Source organism: Rhea americana, unplaced genomic scaffold (genome assembly GCF_003343005.1).
Source record: "Rhea americana isolate MKP2758 unplaced genomic scaffold, rheAme1 scaffold_11, whole genome shotgun sequence".
NCBI classification, from domain to species: Eukaryota; Metazoa; Chordata; class Aves; order Rheiformes; family Rheidae; genus Rhea; species Rhea americana.
The window spans coordinates 2,911,718-2,919,888 of NW_028185150.1; the positions used below are offsets into that span (position 1 = coordinate 2,911,718).

Here is an 8,171-nt window from a genome sequence, read left to right on the forward strand (position 1 = left end):
AGAAACCAGAATCACTTACTTTTAATATTCTCCAGACATAATAATAATAAAAGATAACCTGTTATTTTAGTACGACTTCCCATTTTTATCACGCTTGCAGGCTCTCTACTCCTACCTCATGGCCCATAACCCTCTCTCCGTATTTTTGATGTGCTGATCAGGTCAAAAATGAAGTTGTACACAGGGAAGACCTCTTACAAGGAGACATCACAGCTGCAGCTGCCTCTGTGGACTGAACAAGCCTGCAACCCTCATCTCTGACAGTAAGTCCAGGAAGATATCAAGGATCTTCTGTTATGTCTTCACCCATAAAGATTTTGCAGCTAACTAAATAAACAACTGATAGTTTCCTCCCTCTGTCTGACATAATTCAGCGTTAGTATCTAAATCATAAAAAGGAGTCATGTCTTTAATAGGATTTTAACGGTTTGGTTTCCTTGCAACGCATTCTTTTAGTAATAGTTGTATTCTTTGGGATTGAAAAAAACCCTTTGTCTTACTGGCTCTAACTGGGGTATCTTCTAAATGCTACTCAAGCCTGTCAACAAAATAGAGTTGTTAAAAATAGTCAGACATTTAAAAATATTTAATATTTCAATTTTAGGACAACTACTAAAATGCCAACTTGAATATTTATTTCACTGTCCAAGAACAGCTGCCTGGGTGGGGGGAGAAAAATACTTTAAAAAACTGAACAAAGAAAACTTCTGGGAAATGGCTCTGCTTGGAAACCAAATTCATTTTGAATGCTAATAAAATCTGAAATGTTGCAGAACAACACACACAAAAAGGTAACTTCTTATTCAGAAAGCTTTCACTATTAACTACAAAGACAGCAGAGCCTTACTTAATTTGCAGAAACTGTTGAAATATGTACATATTGTACATACATATGTACATATGCTAGAGAAAGTACAGAAAGCTTAGAGTTGTTATTTCATAATATACCGTCAGTATGATCATTATATGGGTTCACGCACAGAAAGCTATTGTTTAAGATAATATTAGGGAATCTAACTGAAGCCAATAAAAGCAAAGAAGTAAAGCAGCAGCCATGTCCTTAATTTACCTCTGTCTAGTGCTGCATTCCGGGCGAAGAGTTTTCAGGATTACAGTTTAAACTCTATCAGTTTATACATGAGACTACAGAGACAAAAAAGTCTGAGACCACAGCTTCTGTTATTTTCCCTTTTTCTAGGTACCAGAGACAAGACTTTACATACTAGTTTCCACCTCCTGGTTTAATTGAAAGCCAGGTTAAGAACTATTGAACAAGGACATGGAGGGTGGGCGCACTAGCAGAAGCAATGCTGACACACCTGTAAACAAAGTGGTACTAGTTACCACTTTGTTCTAAACACAACAGCTACAACATTTTGTTCTTTTATTTACTTCCAACAAAAAATACAGGGAGGAACATATTTTCTTTCACTTCTTCCCCTCCCTGTAAATAAAAAGAGAACATATATCCTGAACAAAGACACAGAAAGCTCAGGAGAATTGTCAAGACATAGACTACTAAAAATTCCTTTAAGGTTTAAAATTCTTTTGTCCTCTTTTTCCCCAAATAGAGCAATATGAATAATACTATCCCCAAAGCACTTTATTAAAGATTATTTACAACTTCACAAAATTGCACTAGAATTTTATTCAACTAAATACATCTCATTACTTTGTTTTCTCAACCACTGTCCTTATTTGTCCCAGCCAGCAGTTAGTTCTCATTTTTCACAGAGAGAATTGGTTGGGGTGCATGCTGTCAATTTTCCACTTGTATAAAGGAACTCTTGCTTTTAGGTGCTACCAAAAGATAAATGCTGGAGAAAGCAAAAACAAATTCCGTTTTAAGTATTTTGAAAACATTTTCATTTATGTGAATTCAAATTCTGTGAATGCATTTTGAATATCTAACTTAAAGAAAAAATACACAATGTAGCTGTAGCAAAATATGGTAGGATAAACATCATTGTGTCAATGTACATTTCCATGCCAAAAACATTTCCTGAAAATAACCACAACACCCCAAACACAAAATTTCAACCTTCCTTTTAAAATAAATAAATAAGTAAAATAAAAATCTATGAACTACATGGGAGAATGCCGCATAAAAATGCTCAAACATGCATGACTATTAAAGTAGATCACCTAAACCAGGAAATGATGCTAGTATCTAGAAACAGTATTTGTAATGTGAAGCAAGCACTTTGTATTACGGCTACAATTGCTGCAATACCATCTGTTTATATTGTAAAGTAGATAGTTGTAGTTCCAACCCATGCCTGCTGCATGGAAATCATATTACTTTCACAAGTTTTCTTCTCCTCCAATTATGACTACTGACAATACAAAAAGAGAATAAACTAATGTTTTGAACAAGCACACCAGCATTTCTTTTGTCATGTCCCATAAAACTAAACAACATCCACGTTAGAAAGCTGTATCTCAGTGCTGTATACTTGATCTTTCCCTTAAGACTGCACAACCTCTCTTGCAACCATTCTGAAAAAGTTTTTGTTTTTCCACTAAATAGACTAATTCTGTATTTGAAACAGGCAAGATGAAAAAAAGAGATAAACAAACTGAAAATACAACTGAACCTGTTATCAAAAGAACGGCATGTTGAGATTTAATATACACTAAACATTTGGGAATTCAGAAAAGGAAACTTCGTATTTTATCCGTATCAGTATACAAGACACTTAAAGCATTATACTGTGTTAAAAGAGCATCTCAAGCTGAGAACAGTTTTGAAGGGGTTTTTACAAATAATCTTGGAACAAAAGTAAGAATTTTCTGAATCCTAGCTCTAACCTGTAAAAAGCTCAAAGAAAACAAATCTTGCCTCTTAAAAGATCTGGTATTGCAGCTACAGAGGTCATCGACCTCACATCCCCGAAGACCACCCACATGAAGGAGAGTATTTATCAATACCTGCATTAACAAATGTAATAAATGCCAGATTCACYCTTTACATTAGAAAAATGCCACTGAAACATTTGACTACTGACCTTTCACAGCCATGAAATGTGACACAGATATATGTACTTGAGCATCCAGAGCACCAATGCTTGCACTGCACCCCTAAGCTAGGACACAAATCACTGAAGTAGTACAGCTGGTATGCTGAATATCCCATTTGCTTCAGCCTGCACTTGAATGAAGTCATTGAAAGCCTTCTCAGAGGGGAAATGTGCCTCAGACTAATGCAGCAACCGATTGACAGTGGCGTGATTTCTATTATTACTCCATTATCACACTGGGATCTGTGCCTAAATGAGCATACTTCCTCCCTGATGCCATTTCCTTTTATCCTGTCTCTAGTCTAAAAGCGGATCAATGGGAGTAATATATATGATGTCACTTCAATTTACAGCTACTGCCTCGCTCTCTCACATGCACAGATAGATCAATTCTTCCCAAAAATGGTTAAGAAATGCATGGGGAGACTCTTCTCCCAGAAAAGAGTTCTCTGCTATATTTGTCTATGTAGCTACAGCAAGGAACTGTTTATGCTGAACAAAAACAGGGAGGAAAGGAAAAAAATCACTACTGTATGCTGGAAAATGCTGGCTGAAATACAACACAAACAAGGCCCAAAACAGAATTGAAGCAATTTGACCTTTTAAAATTATACAGAAAAGTTTCAAGTATCCAATTCCAAGACACAATAGATTTCAGCAGTATTTCTCTGGGAGAAGAGATCGATCTTCTCCCCACCCTGAATCCCCTAAGAAAACCCCTGTAAAATGTCTTTTCATCTACACTTTTATAGGATTTTCCAAAAGACAAACCAAATTCCTCCCCATCCCTCTCATAAGAAGGGGAAAAAACCCACCCCAGAGCTGAAGTGAATGGTTCTCTTCAGACAGAATTTCTTCACAAATTGCAGACAAGGAAAGGCTGCTACTAGTCCAGCAGAAAGGATTTACAGGGCCAGGCCATCTCTGCGCTTATACGCTGAACCGACCAAACAAATCTCCGAACAAAACTTGCATCGTAAACTCTCAGAATAGACAATTTGCCTGGAGGGCTGTTTTCAGCAAGCTGCAATTAAATGGAAAACCTTTGTTGAACAAATCCCCCCCTTCCTTACAGTTTCTAGAAAACTGCTAGCTCAAAAGTCCAAGAAAACTCTATTTACTTAACAACATTTTTAGATGGACGTGGTCACCATTTATCTCAAACAACATTCTTCCATGCTGTTTTCATCTGTGCTGCTTTTCTTCCCCCTTCAAGGACTAAAATGTACTCATATCAAGTAACACATGAGTTCAATAAAAATGTCCACACAAACAGCTGTTAACTAGTATAATGTGATACACTGCACTTAAAGAGGTTCTAACTCTGAGAGAACTAGTCTGTAGTTTGATTAATATATAGAAAAAAAAATCTGCAGCTGACAAAAAAATGCTTTCAACTGGTCTGTAGAATAAAACCCATCTATTCCAGTGGCTGACAAAATTTCAAAAGTGTGCATTGAAGCAGCCTGTTCTGCTTAATTTTATTCAGGTCAGTTTGTTTATGATTTTCCTCTGAACGAAAAATCAGCTCCCCTTCGAATGTTTATGAAAGATAACTAAACTTCACTAAATTTAAAAGCAAAATAAATATATGTCTATGGTGTATTCTCTTCTAGCTGTAAAGTACAATTCCAAATACAATTGTGTGCAAGTTTTCTCAGTCACTTGGCACAATATTTTCCAGTATCTTTTATTTATTTTTTTACATTTTAAATAGGAATTATACTGAGTTTTTAATCACAGAAAAGAAATTCCGAAAAAGTTAGTTTTCTTCAAAAAGTCCTTCTCTGAAAAGCAATGATCATGATAATTTTATCAACATTTTATTTGTGATACATTTAAAAAGACTGATTCTGAGACATTTAGGAGGTCTGGTATCACTTGCTTCACAGCAGTAGGACATAGAAGCAATATTGAAAGTAATTTATTTAATATAAAAACATTATATTAATGTTTTTAATTACGTATCATTCTTACATATCTTATATATCATTCGCAGTTATTCTCCTCTTTTGAATATCAAAATAAAGGATTTCTTATTTTTGGAAGTAGATCGTCTATGACACAAATTGTTTTAAGGTGATTATCTATTCAAACATGTAGTTTTGATTTATTCTTGCTATTCTGTGCATATGAAAGCACTGCTGGGCAAAGGACAAGTTGCAAAGAACAACACAGAATTATGTATACTCCCAAGTAAAACAACTTGAGTTTCATCGACATTTATCACTCCCTTTCAAATGAAAGGACAAAAAACAACAATCAACCAACAGAGTGCAACTGTCACTAGGTCAATATGCAACCAATAAATGTTATCTCAAAAGACAGAGTCACAATTTTAGATGGGTTTCTGAAGGGTTCAAAAAAAGCGTTTTGTGCAAGTTTTTGTTTTTAATTGCAATTTAATCTAATATTTAGAAAACTAATGTATTCACACAAAATTTGAACAAAATTTGGGAAACCTAAGTAAAGTATTTGTCAAAGGGCTGTAAGGGGCTCTCTAAGGGATGGGAAGAAAAAAAAAAGACAAGACAATACCCACATTTTTGAAATGGGAGTTGCTTGTAGACAAGCACTTCCAAAATGTACCCGCTTCTTTGAAAATCTGACATCTTCTGCAAATCTGTTCTAAAGCCACATCGATTTTTCAAACAACATTTGCATACCCAGTGCTSTACTTCCTTAAATGTTAGGATATCCAATTCAGGAAGGCTCTTCAGACTATTTATATGCTTAAACTTCCTCACATTCATAAGATTTTTTGTTCCGTTGTATTTTAAAACACAGTTTTGACCTTATAACAATTCATTGAATAGACACCACTTTATTAACCTCCATCAAATTATTTGATAATTGTGCATTAAACTTTTTATGTGATTTTCTGAACACTGAACAGTATTTATAGAGTAGCATTTAGGCAAAAGCAGACAAAGAAAGTATGGAAACAAAATGAGAATGCAAGGATTTCCTCTTATCAGTATCTTGAGATGACTGTTAATATAGGAATCAGCAGCATAAATAAATATTTTAAGATGCTCCATGTTCTCTGTCTGATATTCTGGCTACACATTACCAGTGATGTTTTAAAAAGGCCAGCAAAAGCTACCAGTCCATAAACTGAAATTTTCTTCTTAAGCTATAATACAAAATATTTTCCCATAATTTACTTGATGGAGAGAAGATCCACTTATGAAGAAACTCAACATCTGCAATCTAAATGCACTGAAATGTCAAAATGATTAAACTTTTATGATCTAACATACTGCTGAGCCAGCAAAATGAAAACCAGGTGGCTTCCACTACAGGTTCAGTCAGGTTATACATTGCTTTGCCTCAACGCTTGTTTTCTCAAAGAAATGTTTCACTATAACTTCTTTCTTGAGCATAATAGGCTACACATTGCCTATTCCGTGTAGATTATAGTCTCCGCCACTTATTATCATGCTTTCAGCACAAGCTTCTCCTGGTTTCAGATGAACTGACCACAACAACAGAAAAGTGGACATGAGAAGCCAGACTGCCTAGCTGAAATCACATTCCAGAGGACCATAACTTACATGCACACAAAACAGACTGGATGGCTGTGACAGAAACTGGAGTTGAAGTTGGTAGCGGTAAGTTACTCCTTCACTTGACCTACGAAGTCCCTGGTGTCCCCAAGCCTGGAGAGGAGATCAGACTGCCAGTACCACAAGTTGTGCCCCCAGATCGCAAGAATGTACCTGGCACTAATATCATCGTTCTCATCAAACAGCAAACCCAACACTTGCAGCTCAGGTTCAGCAAACTGTTCATCTAACAAAGAAAACCAAAGCCTAAAAGAACTTTGGATTTGTTTTCCAGACTCTTAGACTACTACAAATTAAAAGTTTCATACAGAAGCCCAACAGTATTTTGTCAGCGCTTGATGGGGAAGACTTACATACACATTGTAACACACATAAAAGCGAAAACTTATCTCCTTACTTGTCCATCCAAAACACTAGATCACAGTGACTCCAAACTATGCAGCTGATGTTGACAGCTTAAACCAGCTCACCTTGGTTGATCATCATCTAGGTCCTCAGTAAACAAACAGGTGACTCTCTAAAGATCACTGTTTAAGTCACAACATACTACAGAAAGACTAAAAATGGCTAGTTTACTAATTGTACAATGAAGAGATAAAGAACTATTATCACTGTATCTAAGTCTCAGCCATTAGAGGGAAGACCATCAAACAGAATTCCTATAGTTTTTGGTCTACATGTGCTACAAAAAGGGACAAAACTGACTGCTGAAGAAATTTAACTGCCTCAGCACCAGGCACTGGAAGTGCCAAATCTCTAGAAACTGCCTTGGGTTGCTAAGCTACTTCTTCAATCCAAACTTCTTGCAGCAGAACTGAGCAAGAATGAGCTTGAAGCCTGCTTTATTTCTTTGAGAAAGTGGCACATATACAGAAATTTCTGGAACAATAAAAATTTGCTCTAGCTACACCAACCAATGGAGAGCCCAGTCAGTTCCCAGAGTTCATCTAGGATCATGATCATCGAAGATCATGGAAATTAACAAATTTTCAACTCTCTTTTGGGGTTATGAGGTCTTATGAGGCCCAAGACTTGTTAACCAGAACACTTTTTTTTGTTCTGATGAGTTGGAATTGAGTATAAAAATATTATACCTGCCCAAACAGTAAATATCAGTTGGAGAAAACACCTGAGGAAAAGAGAATTTCCTTTCTTCTTTCTTTCTCTAGCCATTCACTAGCTGGTGCTGCTGGAAAAAAAAAAAAATCACACCAATTCTACATAACTCGTGGCTACTTCACCACATAGGTCTGACTGCAGTACACCACGAAGTACTAAAATGTCAGAAGCCGCTCCTGGAGGAAAAGACTAAAGCACAGATAGGAAACTAGACTTTTACTTCTTGATCCTTAACTCCTAGAATCCACAAGAATCAAGTCTCTCTTCTATCCTTTCTGATTTCAGAACAATTGGTAACAGGTAGTGTCATGCATAATTATTCCAGTTGCTTGGGAACTCAGAAGAGCAGCATGCACAGTTTACAGTTTCCTTTGACCAAAGATACAGAGATGCCAATCCATCATAAAAGTATTCTTTTTTTCTTTCTTTCTTTTTGTTTCTTTCTTTCTCTCTCTCTCTCTCT

At 36.0% G+C, this 8,171-nt stretch overlaps 1 protein-coding gene across 11 annotated transcripts in view; it reads right to left on the reverse strand.

The window, feature by feature from the left end:
- AOPEP (aminopeptidase O (putative)) overlaps window positions 1-8,171 on the reverse strand; it is a 215,879-nt gene that overhangs the window by 42,258 nt on the left and 165,450 nt on the right. The gene's annotated exons all lie outside the window — the stretch shown is intronic.